Raw genomic sequence first — 22,392 nt, forward strand, 5'->3', positions numbered from 1 at the left:
GAGGTGATTCACATATATATATATATATTTTAAAGTTTAAAATCTTCGATATTATTTTTTTTTTGTATATTTTGAATTAATTAAAACTTCATTGTAATTAATATTTTTAATAATAGTTATTTTATTTACAGCACAACAAATATATAGTAATGCATTTGTTATTAAATTAAACTAGTAGTATAAAACAAATAGCTATATTGTAACCTACTGCATATTTACTTTAGACTCTAGTATTGAAGTAAATATTAAAATTATAAGCCGTATTATACTTAATATGTCGTTTGGTTTTTTATTGAGGTCTATCAAAAAAAAAAAAAAAAAATGAAATATTTTAGAAATATTGAAACAAATATTGTGTTCTTTTGTAAGTTAATTAGTATTTTAGATTTTAAGCAAAATAGTGAATGTATTGATTCTACAATCATGTGTTTGTGTAGGTATTTATGTTTATTTTCTGTATCTGATATCAAGCTTTTAAAAGTACCTAGATAGTAAAAGTGCTTCGATTTTTAACTTAAGTGGTATATAATTAGATTTAGGTAATTCTACAGGATTAAAAGTATACATTTTTAGTACTTATTTATAAAATAATTGGGGAAATGGGAATTTTAATACAGAGTTTCGACACAATCGATTGTGCTTTTTGTTATATAATTCAGACGCGAATAGAGACTTGGAATTTTCTCCTAGTATTCATATCCAGTATTTACTAGACATATAATATTATTATTATTTTATTTTTTGTTCATTATATTACAACCTACAATCTGTTACATTTGGAACAATAAGTAAAAATCATGAACTTTTTATGGTTTGAATGTCGGATTTAAAAACTTCCTAGTAAAGGCACTTTGTCACTTTTTCACTTATTTATATACATTTGTAATTTGTATACAATATTATAAATACAATGTGGGTATTAGTTAGGTTAGTAGGTCCCGACACCATTGCTTTTTTAGTCTTTTTCTGGGATTACCGGGTATATTTGCTGACATAAGTCCATTGATTAAAGGATTTGTGTGGTTTTGAATATTTAAGTTGAATCGTCTGTAAAAACTTCAAGCTACAACGTGGACGGATGAGAAAGCAAGATAATTATGTAAGGACTGGTTGGATGCATAAAGGAGTGCTTTAAATATATCTAGGAGAGTTTTAGATTGGAAACGCTGAATAATGTTGATGTTTGAAATTTTTGCAGAATTCTATAATTGGATTTCGTATGTCCACGTTGGTTTAAGTTAGAGTTTATATCGGTATTAGTTGTTTTGTTGGTAATTTGATATGGTTAAAGGTTAAGAGAAAACGAAAAATACGAAATCGATCGTTTAAGAATAAAAGTTTGTTGCAATGATGAAACGACCACGTAAGACGTTGATCAATAATATTGATAGGTAGCAAATATACTGTGCAGCAGACAAAATTTGCTCGTTATAGTTGGACATTTTCCCATCCTAAGAGTGAATGTTTGGTGTGTAAATTTAGACTCATTTATTTTTATTCCTTGTATAATTTTTCAATTTCGATGGTTTTGGATGTACGAAATATACGAGTAATATTATAGTATTTAAATATTTTGAATATTTCTGTGGTTTTATGGATAAATACAATTTTAGAATTTCGTTAGTTTTTTTGGATTCGTGTGTGATAGGATTGTTGATTCTGACTCAAAAGCTTGACAATTTTATGCAAGTTTCCTTCATGTCATAACTATCATTATTAGAAAATATCGAGAATTTTTAGCAAAAAACCTTAAAAATACCGTGTAAATTATTTTTTAATTATAAACTTATAAACCAAATATAGTTATATTTTTAAATTTAAAAAAAAAAATATGTTTTAAACTTATTCCCACCATTTCTTCAGTAATATATCATATCGGTATAATTTACTTGTTTTACTGTTAAAACAATAACTATAGTATTATACTGTTATTTAAAATACTATTTTATAATAATGTGGCTTTTTAAAATATTTTCAATATGTTTTAAAAATTATTTCAACTTACTATGCTATAATATTAACGTCTAATACTCAGATAATAATAGGTATACGTATTAAATTAAATGTATATTTAGCAGTATAGGCTGGAGACATGCCGTATCATTATAGTTGTTTGTATTCAATGAATTTATATTTAAATCATCCATCACAGTAATCTACTCAATGACGAAGTACCTTAATACCTACTATACAGCAAACCAATTTTCTCTGCGGTTCATACAAAAATATTAGTCATTACTCATTAATATTTCATAATAATAATAATGTAACTAAATCATACTTAATACAATTGTATTGTCGAGGAAATATAGTTTGTTTGAGGAAAAGCTAATATAATTTCCTTTAGTATGCTTTATATTCCCATAAAAATATATTCGTGTTTCCAAGTATTAATCTCTACATTTATAAAGTGGAGAAAAAACCAAAAATAAAAGATTTAAATTCTCCAAATAAATGATTTTTTTTTTTAATATGACAAAAATAATCTTTAAAGGTACATTTGCTATTAAAAATAAGTATTTTTTACTGAAGTTAAAATAAATCTTTTTAACATAATAATATTATTTAATCCAACTTGAGTTTTACAAAATTAGATTAAAACCATGGAACAAAAAAAATAAACTCCATAACTGTAAAAGTTGAAATATTGTCCACAACTAATAAAAAGTATTTACTTTTTAGTTTATATTCTCCAGTTTTTAACGCAGTTAAAAAGACTATGAATTGTGACAAAAAAAATACACTTGAATATATGTATACTTAAAATGTTTTATTTTAGATTTTATATATCAGACAGACACATAATATAACAACTAAACGTATACTAATAATAAAGATTACATATTCTATTCATTGCTATAAATTATAACTTTATAGGTACTTATTCAATATAAATAGTAAATACTTATAGCTAATTGGTATTCACAAATAAACATAATTTAGGTAAAGTCTACTTCCCATGTGATTTTATATAAACATAATGAAAAAGATTGTGAATTCACTTAAAAGTAATGTGCATATATATATAATATATTTGAATTTTGATGGATTGGCACACACAAACTGTTAACATTATGTTCAATTTGTATGAGAATTATTGAACTATAAAAGTAGTTTGGCAGAATTGTGGTATTACCAAGAAGTCACACACATAAAATATGTAAACATTTCCATCGATTCAACAAAAAAGTTTCTTAAAATCACAAAAATATGACACGTTTATTATGAAAAATGTATCCACACGAAAAATTGCAAATTGATTTAATTACTGACGTTCGCATTCAAATGTCTCATAAATCATTGAACGTTCTCTTGGTTGTCCAAGCGTAGGTGGACGACTATGGACAAGTGATCAGTAATTTGATTTGGCCAGTTGTGTTGTACGCGACAAGGGAAAAGTACAATGGCACGCCATTTGGCCAATCGAGACTCGAGAGATTTCATTTTATCGAGAAATATTATTATTATTACTATTACTATTACTATTACTATTATTATTATTATTATTATTAATGAGGTACACTGTCATTTTGCATACAAATACGTAAATCCACCGCCCATACATGCATACGCCATACACACTTGTGTGTATATAAATAACGCCTAGCTGCCGAAATCAATCAAAATCCCATCACAGTCAATAAAATCAATTCACATTGCAGAGTATCGTCAGGTTTAAACTATAACGCAAACTTTCGCCACGCACAAATTCGATTTTCATGCAAATATCGATGGACGACTCTATAGGTGAGAAGGAGTGGTTAGGATGCGTTATAATATCCATAATTTATATGATGTATTATACTGAGTCAAGGGTGGTAAAATACAATCAACAAGCAAACTAAAAAATAAAAAGGGCAAAGTAGACAATCGCTATTTTACATATAGTAAGTGTCAAGTGAGTGCTTCGTTATTGAAGAGTATAACTAAACTGTAATAATGTATGTGTTGAAACTTGTGTGTTGTGAAACTTGATTTTAATAATAAATCTTTGCGTACAAAAAATCTGGGCAAAAACAGTTTGTCATTTTATATTATTTATAAGTTTATTTTATAATATTAAGTAAATTTATCTCGCTATTAGTAACGTGGTATGTTGAATTAAATTTGCCGAAAACATTGCATTTGAAAATTCCATTTAATATACGTTAAAAGTTGAAAGTCCTTATCATGAATGATATTTTAAATTAAATAACTAAACTAATTTTCCATCGTACAATATCTTTTTTTGTCTAATATATCTATATACATTTTAGGTATGTTGCTTACGGTAGAACTACTTATGAGAAACCTTGTATTGATTGTGCAATCTTTATTACCTAGCTATATAAATTGATTACTACATAACTTTTTTAATTACAAAATAATTTGCAAATTTTCGTAACTTTTACTGCTCAAAAAGATGATAACAAAGAGAAAATAAATGTATAAACACGCATCTTTATAAAATCAATACATTCTTCGCTCAGTTCGGAATCTAAAAGTGTTCGTTATTGAAATAATAACATATATTATAGTATAGTATTCTTCTATGAAAATTAAATTTACTATGTATAATTTTATGGACTTAATCTATTTACTTACATCTAACATAATAAATTCAATTTCAAACGATGATTAAAAATCAAAAATTGTCGGTGTGTCGTGTATACAAGCAATCAGTTTGTACTCGTATATTGAATGTTGCACTATTATCGATTACTACAGAATATCCACAATACATAAAGTCGACTTAATTTTGTGCTTTAAAGTCTAAATATAATATTATAAATGTGTCACCGCTATCCTTGATCGAAATGAATGAATTGAGACGAATGCCCTTCAGTACTATACATTAATATATTATGTATTTATGTAGGTATATCTTGTCAGAACTTTTTTTTTTTAATTAAAATTTTTCAGAAATTAATTTGAAAAAAATCCTTGACATTAAATTATATTTTTAGTAATTTACTTAAATGTATTAAAACAGACTTAAAAATATATTTTAATTATTATTAAAAGTATTACTGTGAAATTGAAATTCAAACTGTGCAGGTGTATATAGGAATTTGTAGTATACCTTTGTGAACAAACTAAATTAGTAGTACGTGGGTAGGTTTTTTTTATTTTTAACCCGTATGTCGTATTCTGGTTGATCGTATGTTTTTATATTGGCTATTGTAACACTTAAATGAGTATGATAATTTGTAATATATATTATGTATATTTTATGTATGATTTGATAACATAACAAGTGGATATTAAAACGTTTATCAAAACTACTAGACTAATGAAATTTTCTTTAAAATAATAATTGCTGCATTCTATAACATCGTCGAATATTTCTTGAACGGGAAGAATCAAGAACTAGAGTTCCTTATTATAAGTATAGGGGTTATGGGAAGTCCATTAACGAATCGCCGAACTACACGTCGTAAATCTCCCGTAGGGTATGTACGTTCAGCGTATAATGAACAGGCATATACATTATGTTTCCTGTATTGTTGTAGTAGTTGCCGTTATTACTTTGACAAAAAAAAAAAAAATAAATAAATAATAATATTGTATCGAGTCCGTCACTTTGCAATTGTACGTAAAAAGAACACATTTATCAGTGATGGTTTTTATACAAAAACCGATAAAATATGAAGCAAAAAAAAATCGTAAGATATTAATTTTATTAAAATAATATCGTGGATCTTAATAATGTATTATTATAAGTACTGGAAATGAAAGGTTGGAAATATTTAAAATTTAGAACATTATTATGGTGTTTAACATTTTATTGTTTTCGTAAATTTAACCGTCGATTAACTAATTTTTATTGAGACCGGGAATTTATACATTGAATAATTATACATTATAAATCATAATATACTTAAGTATCTAACTATTATAATATTTTACTATTGCTAAATAGCTATTGACTAAACAAAATGTATTAACTATAATTTATCAGCGTAGAGTAAGTAGGTAGATACTGTTAAACGATTTGCAATCTGATTTGTTGAATAATTGTTTAACTCGATTTTAACAATCACAAGAAGTTTAGGAATTAATTACTGTGCAAGATTATATGTATAAGTACAGACAATCAAAAAGGTCGAATATTAATGTGCATCAGAGGGTAAAAAGCTTCAAAGTCGTTTAACGTTTTAGATCTGATAACTTATTTTAGCTTTGGGTGGATTTTGTCGAAAAGACAAATTCTGCCTCTCGAATGCACATTAGCATTAAGTATTGATAAAACGATCGGTACACAATGGTATTAAAAATAAGTTAAATAATATAGTTAATTATACACAGCACGCGTTTTAGATTATAAGTAGTGCTATAATGGTTTTACAATGATTTATGCGTGTTTTCTAAAGCATTTATAAAATAACGGGAAATTTCACATAATAATATTATACAAAAAGAAAGGTACTTTAACACATAGGTTTGTACTTCAGAGAATAGATACATCATCTTTTTCAATTTCAAAAGAATGTTTATTATCTTCTTAATATTTTGAAAGATAAATAGAATATAAATAATACGTATTATACAATAGCTCCTCTATGAGTTTGCGCAATGAAAAATTCTTGTAAAATTATGAATACCAAAATAATACATCATGATGAAGTATAATATATATTATAATATATAGATCAATAGTTTGTAATCAGTTTTAACAAAAAACAATTCGATTATTGGATAACAATTAAAAAAAATATTTAGAGGCTTGGATATTTCTTATAAATATTCGATTAAATATTATTTCCTTCTCTGATTTAAATCCGCGTAGATAGGTCTGCAAGCAATCTTCTGTTTTACTTTTTATTTGTACGTATGAGTCACATTCTTCTCGTCCTTGGTCATTTACTAATTTTTGAATTTATTCCATTTTTGACCTCATTTTATAGGATTTTTTCTTTCTACGCTTCTCTCTATAATATTAGTTCTAACAGTCTTTTCAGACAATGTGTGTGGCCTATCTACTCATTTCCACTTTTTTACTATATTTTTCCATAATAGCTTTTTTTTTAGTATTCTTTCAACTACTTCATTATTTGTCATTCTGCAATACATTCAGCTTATTTTCCATCTTCTTTTATAACTCCAAATTTCAAAGTTTTTAGTTTTCTTCGTTCTCCCAGTGATATGTCCATGTTTCACATCCATACTGGGCTATACTGCGTACATATGTCATCAATATTTGTTTATCTGATTTTGAAGTTGATGTTCTTTGAAGTATAAAAAGTTTATTTGATACTAAAAATTATTTGGCTTGGTAAATACGTTTTGCTATCCCTTTCTTATTCTTTCCATTACTGTTGATTTCAGTTCCTAGGTACTTTAATTTATCTACTTATCTACTTATTTTATTTGCTTTCCTCTTAGCTGAATATTTTTTACATTCTACGTACAAACATTTTTGTTTTTTGTACTTTTATTTTCATTTTCAAATTCGTATTAAATATTTCAACGATGACATATAATTGATTTAATATTTATTTATGAATCCTGGTATTTTCCATGTGTATCTTTCTTATTAGTGGTGATTGTAACATGTGTTTGTAAGTTTGTAATTATTAATTTGTATTTTACACAGAATTATATTAGGCGATCTCCTCTTTCGTTTTGGTTTCTAGAACTACAGGCACCAGTTTAGTTCCTTATTTTCGCTTCTCTGGCTACAGTATTTAAATCATCCATAAATATTAAGTTTTCCTTTTCTTTAGCACTTGATTTATTTTCTATATTTTTTATACTCTTATTTTTTTTATCAGTACTATTTTTTTATCAACATGTATACTTAAACTATTATTGTGTCTCTCGATTTAATCTTAATTTTAACTTAGACGATTCTCGCATCATATATTGTATATACACTTTTACTATCTATCCTAGAGTTTGTTTAATATGATTCTTATTCCTTCTTCGCCAAGATATATGTTTTTTATATGTCATTTCCAGTATTTCCATTCTAATAGTTTCACAACTTGGGTCATCTTATTTTTAATATTCCAAGGCTATCAATTTTCATCATATGTATCTGGTATCTCCATTTTAAAATTTTCCAACTTCCCACATTATAATATTGTTCTTACTTTCCAAGCTGATATAGGTTATCCTCTTTAAAATTTCTTTTGTTTCTCGTAGTCCTCAACAAAAGATCTAAACGGGGGCTATTTAACCTACGATTTTTTATACTTGAGAAGATGTTATGTTGGTTATTATACTTGAGATGTTTATGTAGTGGTTTCCCGTTCCTTCGTATCACATAATGACATCCTTTATTTCTAAGGAATGTTGTTAATGTGTAATAAAATATACAGAGTAAATAATATTTTAAGGAAATATTATACAGACAATCAATTTATTTTCAAAAGAATTCAATTCAAGCAGTACTTTTATGTATTGAACAAAGCATTTTAGAAACTTATTGTTTTTTGTTGTGTTATTTTAAATGTGTACGAGTATATAAAGTAGTTATAAATATTTTCTATACACACACAATATATAAATCATGCATAATTTAAATGTACATAATTATTAGGTTTATATTATAAGATACAATTAGATAAATAAAATATAAGGATAAATATAATATTATGTCCTTATTTTATAAAACATTGTATACAACAATAATGTAATTAAACTTAATATATTAAATTTTACTTCAATTGAAAAATGTATTGTTGGAAACTTGGAAAATATGCATAAGTAAAATACAGACGGTAAAACATGAAAATATCGTAATATGTATCATGCTATAATAATGTGAACAAATCTAAATTTTATATGATACGCATTTACACGTTGCACAAAGTCATGATAGAAAAAATTGTTTTTATTTGAAACCTATTTTTTCGACACCCGTAGATTTTTTTGTAAGCCCAGAGCCTATGTTTTATGAATGTGTGAATATACTAAAATACTCTTATTTTATCGAACATCCTTGTACCTATGAGTGGTGTGTCAATATATTAACGACGTTCTGCGGCCATACAGAGAAATGATAAATTTACAATGTGACGTTTGGGAATTAGTGCAACACTACACAATATTATAAAATAATGATAACTTCTAGGTCATTCGAAAGCCGTGGCACAGGTTACGTTATTTACTCTCTTGAGGCATGTACTATTATTTGTTAGTTATTACTTATTATACAATATAAATTTACACTGATCAAAAGCATTGCTTAGAATTTATGTGTTGTTTCCGTCAATATATATTATGCTGTGTAGTGTATATTATGTATGTCCAGTTAACATCAAATTGTTAACCGGCTTGTGTATTTCAGGAAATTATAACTCTATGTTTATAATTTAGACGATTTCACCACGCTGGACAGTTTTATGATTCGACATACCATTTTAACACACCCCTTAATGTATATATATATGCACTGAATAATATTATTTTAATTAATTTTCATCAAAATAGTTGAAACTGCGTTGTGTTTAATTTAATCTATTATAATGTTTAAGTAATAAATTATTTAATTGTATGAAGTAATCTATAAAATATTCTTGTACAAATGTTGTTATTATAATTTTTCAGCTAACAATTTTATAATTTCCAAAAATTAATATTCTATAATTTTAAATTAACTCAACGATATTAGTACTAAACGTACAGAACATATTATTCAACACTATTTTTAACACATAAGTAATAAAGTAAAAAAAAAATTATCGACAGAGTAAGTTTTTAAATTTATTAAAAACAAAAAAAAAAATAGTAAATACATTATGACTAATTGATAAATTGCCTACCTACTTAAAACAAACTTGTTAATTATCGTACCTTTTATATTTAATGAAAATAAAATATTTGTTTTAAAAACACGATTGATTAACACTAATACTAATACAATTATTATTGGTTTGTGAAAATTAAGAAAGTATATCAAAACCTGTATTACAATATAGTATAAATCTGTTTGAAATGTTTGAATGTTTAAAATCATTGTTGCTTAAAATAAAGTTCACTATCTTTTTTAAGATAAAACTTTTATTTGAGTATTATGGTTTACATAATAATTTAAATAATGTATTTACTTTTACTGATTTTACTTTTACTGATTTTACAAACGTAAGTTTATTGAAATGTGTGTAGTTTTATTTGACAGATAAGTAAACATTTGTTCTCTGTGTCTTACACCCGTAGATCATGGTAAAAAATACTTTCCGGATTTCATTCATGGGGATTACTTACTATAATATTTGTAAAGAATAATACTTTTTATGTTGTACTTTTTTTTGTTTTTAGTTATATATTATAGTTAGTTATGTTATTTATAGTATAATTATTAATTATTAAAAAAATTTCAATAACATACCTAGTCAAAATTATTGATAATAAATCATTGTTAACTTATTATAGATTATACTAATTTAATTTCAATAATATAATAACGAACAACAATACGTGAAAACGGAGAGATTTTTAATATAATACACTTGTGTAAGACGAAGAAGAAAATTATACTGACGTGCTTTCTTGATAAATGTTTTTAAAATACTAAGTCGATTCGTGTCACAAGTATCAGATAGTTAAATGTGTATAACATTAAGTAATTTCTATCTTCTTATAATTTATAATATTTTATTATATTTAGTTAAAATAATTATAAATTACAGAGCACAATACGCATTGAAAAATAATTTTTATCAAATTTTAACTTAAAACGAAAGGTTATCAATATTTGAACGTCACTTAATTTTGGATATATTCTTAAAATTAATTCATATTATTAAAAATTAAGACACGTAAAGTGTAATATTATCTCACCAAAAATAGTAAATGCCTAAAAAAAGAGTGTTCGTCATAAAATGGAGATCCTACGTACGGTATTGTTTAATGATATTTTATTTCGAATGTTTTGTTGCGTGAAAAATTTGTGGTCAAAACGCAAGGCAAATAACACGAGTTTTTATTTAATATTAGTACAAAACCTTTCATAATTTTTAACAAGTACGAACACACATACAACTAAGTGCCTTTCCACAGCATTTGACTATAGAGTCTCGAAAAACATAAAAATTCCGCAAACGTACAGTATAATAATACCTAAAACCACCCGGCGTAACGCACCTATACATATAAATACTAGAATAATGTAGAATTCGCAGTCGTATAGTTTAATTGTCGTCATACATATTGTTTAAAGTCCATTGCTTTTTCGAGGGAAACACTATAATATAATATCATTACATAGTTCTTTTTTTTCCTCGGTAATTTATTACCCATAGCAGGCTATAATTTTATTTTCATAAGAAGGTCTGTAGTAGGTACAATTAAGTCGTGATGAAACATGTATGTACATATTTTAGAAATAGTACGGAAATAAAATATTTTGAATATTTCAAGTCATGAAAAACAGCCTTATTGTTTTTGTGTATGGGTGTGTGTTTGAAGTGATGTTCGTTATATAACTTGAAAAATATCCCAAATCATTCTTTATAATAAAAATAATAACCTACGTACATTCCATTAAACTCGATCAAATAATTGAATAAAATGGTATTATCTGTAAAACAATATTTGTTCAGCTTTTTCTAGAACTTCATATATTTTATTTGAGTTTGTCTATACCTTTCATCGATATAGTATGTTATTGTTCTCATTCATCTTCACCGGTAAATTGTTACGCCTAAAACGTTTACTCGTCACTATCGGCTCTCACACTATGGTTTTACCCTTCGATTGATTTTAGTTTTATCACATTTACTTTATTTCCATTAAGCTCTGTAATTGCTTTAGATTCTGGACAAAGCTACAAATGTATTAAGTTTACAATTTATTTATTTTACAAAATTTAATTATAATTATATATTTTTTGAATACAAGTGTTCAAGCAGAGTCATAGCTGGTCAATAGTCATAAATAGGTAGTACACTGACACATACGAAGACAAAAAGTCAAATTTGCATTTGACACTATTTTATAAAATATTGGATAATATGTAATATTATTAAATCGATTAATTAACATAATACATTTTTATCATATTGTATAGTAAGAATTCCATCAACATAGCCCAAGTCAATTATAAATAAAAATTATTTACGAATTGTGGTGCAATCATTATTATACTAAAGTAATATGACATCTCTTTTTGGTACGATGAATTATGCATTTGCATATTTCTAAAGTAGGCTTAAGGCTTTTTGGTATGTTAATAATAAAAAAAAAAAACAAGTATACTTACAAATGCTTGTCCACAGATAATGTATTATCCACTGAAAATAAATGACCAGAGAGCTTTCACTGAAACATAACATATTGATAATATTTAGAAAATATTTATTGTTCATATTGTATATAATATTATGTAGTACATATTTGGTTTTTTTTTTTTTTTAAACTGGGGTTAAAACATTTAGAACATTTCAATATGTTATTGTTAAACATGATCATATTGGTATATTATGTATACAAAATATATTATTATTATTATTATTGCGCAATATAAAATAAATAAGTAATTTAATTTTGAGATAATAATGTAATATTTTATTTTCTATCGTAAAGTACGATAAAAAATTGTATTCCTTGTTTTTCAATTGATATGATGTAATAAATAAGATACAAATATGAAATATTATAACAATGTGTGATTGAAAATAGTTCAAAATAATATAGCAACGAGTTTGAGGACATAATATCTGGTAATTAGATATAGTTACAGTATTTTCTCAGAGAAACCATCAAGTTTTAATTGTAACAAAATTGGTTAAAAATGAATTGCAAAACTATAGTGCACTTAAGGTCATATTATGTTAGTTATTTAAATTAAAATGTATTTATTTATTTGGTGATAAATATAAGTCAAATTTATAATATTAATTTACAATATATATGAATAAGATATTGCATAATAACTTATAAATTAAAAAATAATATCAATAAACAGGAAAAAAAAAAAAGAATTGTAGTAATGAATAATAAAAATAAAAAGTATTGAATAATGAAAAGAAACTAAAATAATTACTAAGAGAACTATTAATAAATAAAAGATTTTTAATTGTGGAATTGTAGCAGGGGATTTTTCGGTATGTATTAGGAATATAAAATAAACAAGAACGCCAAATGCTATGAAAATTATTAACTTTAAAGTTAATCTATTTCATTTATTAATTTTATTTTTTTTTTCAAAAAAGGTTATTTTCGTATAATTTTCTTTGATCTACTTAAGTGAATCTATAATGTTTTTAATGTTATAACAATTTTATTATACAAAACAAGGAGATATTTTAATGTTAATTTAAAAACTAATAAAACGAAAAAATTTGTTTTAAACAACTTCAATTTGGTTGGAAATATAATTATTGTTCATTCGAGTCTCAGATGGTCGTAGAATATTCCAAAAGATGTCAAACAAGAGAAGTGAAGAAACATTTAAATGTGAGAATTATGTTAGGAAGATTAACTATGCACAGAAGAGAGTACTTTAATTTTAATTTTATTAATAAGATATTAGCGTCTAAATGAATACTGAGACATTTAATTGAGTTAACACTAAGAAAAATTATATTATTTAGAGTATAACTTTTTAATAAGGTATTACAGTTTTTTTAAACATAATAGTTTGATAGAAATGTAATTTTTCTAACTATGCAAGAGAATTATAATTTTTTGGTGAAAAATGTACTTTTTGTAATTTATTACAGAAATATAAAATTACAAAAAGCGTACAAATAGTAACATGACTAAAGAGCTGTGTTACCTCTATTCAAACAGTAGTAACCATTAAGGTATTATATTCACAATATTATTGTTATTATTATTATTATTATTTATTTTATCTTTAACAAAACTATAATACTGTATATATTTCTTAAACATATTATTGGATGAAAAATTTCTGCTCTCTTAAAAATATATTTTTAGTCTTAGTACAATTATATTTTATCATTCATGATCATGAGTATATTACACTTATTAATTTATACTTCTAAAAATAAATATTCAGTTAATGTTTTAAACTGAACGAGGTAACTACTCAGTTATAACTTTGTTTTCCCTGTAATATTATTTTTTGTTTATCTCAGAATATATTGGTTTTAAAATAATGCATTTTGTTACCGGAAAAATACTTTTTGGTCAACTAAAGTGGTTAAGTGTTTCAAAAGTTTTATATGGCTTCATTGCCGAGTTCTAAAGTGATCACTGGTGGCACTTTATGAAAGATATTTTCTTAAATCTTAAGTAGTCGTATGAATATTGCAAAAGACATTAACAACATTGCTTGATTTATCATCAAATTTTGATTTTATAAGCACTTAAAAAAGTAATAAAACTAATATTTATATTATATTGTTTCACATAATGTACAATTTACATAATATATTTTGATACAAAATTCACAACAAAGTAGATTCAACTTAAAACTCTAAAAATTTTTTAAAGACGTGTTATTTTAGTTTTTTAATTGTTGGTGTCAAAATGTTTGCAAGCCATTTTAACACATTTTGACATTTTGGGACAGGTACTGCGATATCTCTAATTTCAAAAGTTAATGCACCTTCATATATCACTACTGCAATAGCAGTAGAGTATAAGTCGTTAAAAAACACACTTATGACTGTTATAGTAGTATTATTTTCAATGGTTTCAAAATATATTTTACTGTCCCACTGCAACACTACATAACATCAGGCACTGTATTATTTATACTTTGTTATTATAAAATTATATTATATATTTATAGTTATTTACAAGTGAATTTCTGGTAGTATATAATTTTTTTTCAACATATTATATATACCTGTTGTATATAGTCAATGAGATTTAAAATGGAAATAACTTAAAATTATAATTTTTTTTATAATTATTTGATGGAGAATATAACTTGTTGTGATTTCCTATTATTACGATTTAATGATTAGGAATTTAAGTTTGTACATTTTGGTTGTAGTTATAATATAGTGTGCCTAGTACATTTAGCAATTCACAATTATCTTTTTATTATTATTTGTTTTTTAAGAATATTATTTTATAATTTTCCTACTAGTGTTATTGATGGTCACCTATTCGTCTCATTTTTGGACTAGTCCATTTTGGTCTATTAATCGATTGAATCAATTGGGTGAAAAACGCAAAAAAAGAAAAATGAAAACATACTTATTTATTTAAAAAAAATTTATTGATATTATTTTAGCTATAAGGTATGCAATAAAATCTATAATAATAAAATAATGTATGTGTATTTAATAGAAAAAATTCCGTTTGATTAAAAATAAAGTATTGAAAATTGTAATAATCTAGGTACCTAATGCATTTTTGATAAGTCTATCCAAAGTTGATTGAAATTTCCCTTCTTCGGCCAACTTCTTAATCATTGCGTCGTAGGCTTTAAATATAACTCAAATACGTCAACATTTCATCTATGCCGAATCCCTCTGCGTAGAATCTGAAGCGCTTTTAGCATCTGTTTTGTCAATGGTAGTTTCTCATCAAATTCTTCGTCATCATTATCATCAGTCAGATTTTATTTTCGCCGTCTTAACTGAATTTCACCACAGATATTTTCCTTGGTTGTGATTTCAGTAAATTTTGCTTCTTCGACCTTCGTCAATGGTAATTCATTAAATATCCAAATACTGATACTGTTCTCTATGTGATCATATTTTCTTTATCTATCTCATTTTCAAATGACCCCATTAGGAGTAGATTAACCAGTGTAGTGGGTTTAATAGACGGATTTGTTGCTGTGTGTAATTATTGAAATCGGGAACGGCCGTAAAGACTAATAAGCGAATAAGTCAATTGACTGTGATGAGTTCATAATCGGTAACCACTGTATTTATATATATATACCGTATATGTTTTAATTCAATATAAGATTTAAAACATATAAATGTAACAAGATAATAACACGAATGATTATTAACATTTTTAGTACATAATAATAATTTATATCATTTATTAAGGGAAAGAACCTAACTTATATAAAATAACTTTCAATAAACTGTATAAACATTACATTTTATTAAAAAATATAATATCTATGCATATAGTTTTAAATCATATATTAATTTTTTAAGTATAATTATAAATATAATTTGAATTTTTCGATAGTACCACATTATCATCGACATTAAAAAAACCGAATTTTTTCGTTATTTTGATTGCTGGCATTTTAAACAATTTATAGAAAAAGTTGGCCATATATTTTTAATGGTATTTTCTAAGATAAACGTTTAAATTAAATATTGATTATAGGCTCTTAAAATTATAAACGCTAAGAAACAAATGAACAAAATATTTCCGACAATGAATACTAACTAAACTCAGGATCTTCTTATTTTTTTCTACATTTTAAACTATTTAAGTCCTTTATTAGAATAAATATTATGCATTATTCATAGATACGATTAGTAAAGTCAATCCAGTAAATTTGTCAATTAGTTGATTGAATTTAATTGTGTACAATACATTAATACATTGAAAATTCTTTGAATATATTATATTGTTTATAAACAGTGTATTTTTTATACATTAATATGTTATGTAAGTAAAGTAAAGTTATACATTCATTATTTTATGCAATAGCTTTCATCAATATTTTCTTTTAATGTATTTGTTTTTAATTATAAAAATGTATATTTTTTGTTTTAGTTCAAAACAAATAAACTTTTAGTTTGTTCATACTTTATAAACAAGCACCATACAAAGTAAAAATTAGATCTGGATCCATTTTTAGTGTTATTTTCGAAACTAGCAGAAACTCCGAGAAAACATTTCTAAACTGGATGTTTAAAATGCATGATTTTTCGACCTTTTGTCAGAAAACTTTATTTTGACCTTCTAAAGGTTAAAAAGTATTTGGGCTTCTCGATAAATCTGTCACGTAATATAATAAAACTATGATATTTTTTTAGGGGCTTTTTTTTTTATAATAATTTTTACTAGTAATAATTCCAAGTGTTAAGACATACAATTATACAAAATATAAGTATTTTCAATAAAATCAAGAGTTTCATATTTTGAAAATATGATTTTAACAGCTTAAGGTCTATTAATTATCATCTAAATATATTATTTAAATGGTGTTCTTTGATCTTATATTAGTTTATCATACAAATGAATATAATATATAATACACCAAACAAATTATAAATTATTTTAAAATTTTTTTTTGAATTTAAAGAAATAAAATAGGTTCCCTAATATGTTATGTAAAACACAATTGTTTGTTTTTGACATCCATTTATAAGTCAACATATTATTTCATTAAATGTTATACGTTCAATCCATTTATTTTTTACTGTAGTAAAATAAAGAATGATTGAATTTTATAGTGAAACTTTAGACTTTTAATGGAGCATAGAATGTACATATGGTTTTATTTTATATTACTGTTATTTATATTAAAATAAGTTCTCTATAAGTTTAACTTTTTTAAAATCTGAAATTTAAGTACTCTCTCGTTTTTCATTTCAGTTCTCCTGTACCATTTGAAAAAAATTCCGAGAAATCGCATAAAAAATAAGGTAACACTATTCTTAAGTGCGCTTAAGTACCATACATCGTTTATTTAGTTTTAATTAAAAAATTGTCGAATACATAACTTACAAAAAACTCAAATCACGTTTTCTCAATAGATTAGAACATATATTACATATTATATTTTAATAATCGTCCTTCATTTAATTAAATTTTTTAGCTTAGAATTATTCTCATATATATTTAACTATTATGTGCTGAACTTGAAGTGAATACAACCAATAGCGTTTTGATAGAAATATGATGAGTTAGCAACAATTACTTTCTGGTGTTATATCCGTTTATTTTTCACATAATTTGTTACACGGCGTAAAATATAGGCAAAACAGGTACATTACTTTGTATTTTGTTCATATTATTATACCTAAATTTAATTAAAAAAATGTAAAACATTTACATAATATATGTCTTTTGAATTATTCTTTGTTCAAATAATTCTTTTGTTTATCAGATAAATTCAACTTATTGATTGATTATTCATTAATTAATAATATTTTAGTAAGTACCTATGTAAAACAAATTATGTAAGATACAACTTTTTTCGTAATATTTATTATTTTTAACTATAATATACAATATACATAATGTCCACTTTACAGTGTTATATTAATATCCACTAATTGCAATGACTTAAATATTTTATTAAGTACGTTTTGAATTTTTTATTTTTTAAGTGTTTTACAATATTTACATAAATATAAAATTTTGTAGAATCATAATTTCTATATTTTCTAAATTTATTTAAAATGTGAACATTATACATTTTTTTTTTTTTTTACAATGTTTTATTATTTATTTAGATTCAGTAGTATCAATTAACTGTGTTATTAATTCTAAGTTATAAATTGTAATATATCTTTACTACTAAAAAAATAAGTCTAAAATTAAAACTTTCAAAAGTAGGCTTATTTTGAGAATAAAACGTGTAAACTATGTAAATAGTTAAAATAAGTGGTTCAAAAAAGTTTTTGTTAGACATTAAAAACTTGAAAACTGAAAACACAACAAAATTCATATAATATTAATCATTATATGTATGACAAATTGAGTTAAATTAAATGTTAGTTAATAGTTTTTTTTGTTGTTGTATTAATCATATTATACATAATTTAATATAATTTTAATATTGCGATAATCGTATATATAAGTGGTTCATAATAATTTTAACTACCCAGAGTTGTATTAATTTTTTTAACAGTCATACAATATTTGTACTTAATATTTTTATATTATTTAGTCATGTTTTTAATGTAGGTATCATAAAAATAAGTTAACTTAGCGCAATTTATTAAGTAAACGATTTGAGTGTGCAATTCTATAGAATACCTTCAAATGTTATCTATTTAACATAAAATATCCAAATTAATCTTAGCAATTAATGTTGAATTTAGATAATGTTCAAGTTTAAATTGTCCAATTGTGGCTAGGTTGGAAGGAGTTGAAGTTTCGATCCGTAGGGTAATCAATTATTTCGATGACACCATATTGTTCTAGGTTGTAATTAGCAAACTCAATTCATACTGTTTATAAATAAATTGCAATATATTATTAAGACATCCTAATATCATACAAAAGCAATAATAAATACCTAATCACAAAAATGTTTTACTAAGAATAAATCGTTAATAATTATTTATTTTTTATTTACTATTGAGTAAAATGCAATTATTAAATGAAAAATGCTAAAAACAGTATATAATATTGTGTACAACATGTGGACAATTCTTAAAACATGTATTGGAAATTGGAATGGTTATTATCAATAGATATTGACAAATTATGAATAGCGTAGATGGAGTAAACTATACACTGGTTTCAATTTCCAAGTAAAAAAGTATTGACTTTACTAGTTTAAAGTTTACTATTAAAAAAAATGGTCCAAGATAGAAAAGTGTCGTTCATTTTTAATTTCTTTATAAAGTATTGATTTTTGTATTTTTTAAGTATTTCTTTATGAAAACAAAAAAAAATAACTTCAAATCAAATTTTTATTAAACTCATATTATGAGTATCGCAATATGGGTGAGTTCAGACTCCCTCTTCAACTTCTCGATTTTTTTAAAGGAATATATGAATTTTGTTATAACCATAATTTTTATAAAATTTAAGTAAAATTCTAGAAATCTTCGATTACATTTAATAAGAGTATAGAACTCTTCTTGAATTGTTTTTCTGTTCGACGGTCATCCTTTAGTATCGTGCTTAATGGTGATAAACTAATATACAATTTTACATATGTTTATATGTATTTTTTGAATTATGAAATTCTAGTTATTTTATAGAATTATTTATACTTTAAATTAATATATTGAATGAATCCATCAATACATACTTCAACTAATTATTCTACGTACTAACTAGCTATTTTTTAAACTAATAATAACTGTTTAGTTAATATATTTTAAACTATTTTTGAATCTATGAAATAAAATATAAATATTCATTTCGAACAATTTTTTTCTGATTTGTACAACATCAATTTTTTAAAATTATTAAATTATTATTATTTTTACAAATAAAAATTTATTTATTAGTACACGAACTTTTTGAATGGCATTTAGAGTTACAAAGTACTTTATTTTTTAAACATATGCACCGTTTTGTGGTGCACTTTTATTAACATGTACCTACATTTGAAAAACCCTCGGGCCTTGGCCATTACCTAGTGATTGGAATTCGGATGCCTTTCGAATACAAATTAAGGTGGGTGAAAATAGAGGAGGGCTTATCCCCCCCAAATAAGTCATATCACTCAAAAAAAAAATATTCGGACAAAACTTATTAAAAAATTAATAAATGATTAAAATATAAAATTTGAGAATATTTAGAAATGTAAGAAATAAAATAACGTATTACATACATTACTACTTCAATATATATAATATATACTTATACAAAATCTAATCAACTATTAATCTCGACTGTGGCCACTGCATCGTTAATCTCATATCATTAGATTTGAATATCAAATACAACTAGCCAATATCTTAAATTTTAATTTACCCTTTTTCTTACATAACCAATATTGAAGAGTGATTAAACCCGTTTCTATTTTGAACACATGTCTATATATTTTAGTATAGATAATAAATTATTTAGATGGCATATATGACACAATAGTGTTAATATCTTAGTTGTGTAATTTTTGTTTATCATTTTGTACTAATGAGCCTGAATACTGATGTTGCGGCTGTTCACCGAATGAGAACCGTAATAATTAAATTCAGAGCATCCTACCAGGGTTGAATAATTAAAATAGGATAATATTCAATTACTTGATTTAAATAGTAATAAGTCTTCACGGTACACCCGAAGTGTACAATACACTGTTTTTGTATGAGGACTATAAATTATAATATAATCATTTTGAGCAAAGACCGAATACGACATGGCGATAACAATGACTTTTTTTCGACATGTCACGGTGGCTGTACTTGTCGCATAAACTATCGTTTTCCTCGAATTGGTTAATAATTTAGAGGCTAGAGATATAATCATATAGTAGTGGCTTCTATAATAGAAATTTTATGATACCTTCCAAATGCTCATAAAGCTAAATTTTTCAATAGCAGTATGGTATACGAGTAGGGGTAGTCAACAAAAGAAAAAGAGATATATTTAGATTACCTTGAGCTTAAACACTTTGTTGTGCAGTAAGCATCAATTGAATCTAGTTATTTATTTGAAAAATAAGTCGATGTTATTTATATGTTTAATTGAATTAAATGCGAAATGATTGCATTCAAATAACGATGTTAAGACTATGTTATTAAATATATTTAATTATAAATGTATTTTTATTACTTGGTAATCACGTTAAATGGCATTATGATATGTATACAATTTAATAAACATTAAAATTCCAATAAGTACCCACATATAATAATTTTAAATTACAATAAATAATATTTAAAATCCTTATTTTTTGTTTAATTTAGTTTAATTTGGTTTAGATGTAACTTAAAATATTTATAAAAATATTGTGCTCTTACTTATAATTTTTATGGTTTTTGGTTGAATAATAAACTATTTATATGAAACTTTGTTTTAAACTTTGAATATCTTGTGAAACTTTATTATTGATAATCATAGAAAAATAACTAAAAAAAATAAAAATAAAAATGCGAATTTCTTTAACTATGTAACTCCGTAGAAAGTTTTGACGATTATTTGTTTTCAGATTATAACAAAATTGGAAAATCGTTTAATAAGAAATCGTTAATTATTACATATGAATATCCAATTTTGTCAAAATTCAAATTTTAGACACTCATGAAAAATATTAATTACGTTTAACTTTTTTTCAAATGTAAACAATAATAACTTATAAAGAATTCGTTTTTAAATTATCAAATATTAGTATTAATACACGCGCGCGCGCTCGTCACTTATATGTATAATGTATATACATATATTATATATATTTACTTATATTAGAACTCTTGTTTTCTAGTCAAGCTTGCTTTTTGAGACAAATTATTTTATAATAAAATTTCATGTATTTTTATAATATTTTGTGAAATAATAATAATAATATATATGTATTTTAATTTAAAATACGTTAATTTACCTTCTATAAAAAATAAATACAATATATACAATAAGTAAATGTAATATAGAAATAATTTTGGAAGTGTGGTTGAGGGGTCTCCTAGTAGTGCCAGTCTAAATTAGATTTTTTAAGAGAAAGAGTAGGATACTGCATCAGTTCCTTTTTAGACGTCTGGGTGGGTTAACTGGAATTTGTTTAGAGACGAGACTATTGACAATTGGGTTTGAGTCGTTTCTGAACCCTTTGTGGGTTTTTTTGTATGTAAGAATGGCAAGTGTGGTTAATGTTGGAATGCAAAGTTTGTTATGAAGCTAGGCATTTGTGATGTACTAGAATTCTAAAGTTATTTAGCT

At 24.5% G+C, this 22,392-nt stretch overlaps 1 protein-coding gene across 9 annotated transcripts in view; it reads right to left on the bottom strand.

Annotated features, from left to right (window-relative positions):
- LOC114128687 (G-protein coupled receptor dmsr-1-like) overlaps positions 1 to 22,392 on the bottom strand; it is a 97,094-nt gene that overhangs the window by 49,269 nt on the left and 25,433 nt on the right. For 7 of the 9 annotated variants that reach the window (XR_007604012.1, XR_007604011.1, XM_050200656.1 and 4 more), the window contains exon 2: positions 12,188 to 12,246. The gene's annotated coding sequence lies outside the window, so the exon portion shown is untranslated. Of the gene's footprint in view, positions 1 to 12,187; positions 12,247 to 15,250; positions 15,890 to 22,392 lie in introns of those variants that run through there. The other 2 variants (XM_027993260.2, XM_050200654.1) reach the window with 1 other exon arrangement.

This window comes from Aphis gossypii, chromosome 2, assembly GCF_020184175.1.
Source record: "Aphis gossypii isolate Hap1 chromosome 2, ASM2018417v2, whole genome shotgun sequence".
NCBI lineage: Eukaryota > Metazoa > Arthropoda > Insecta > Hemiptera > Aphididae > Aphis > Aphis gossypii.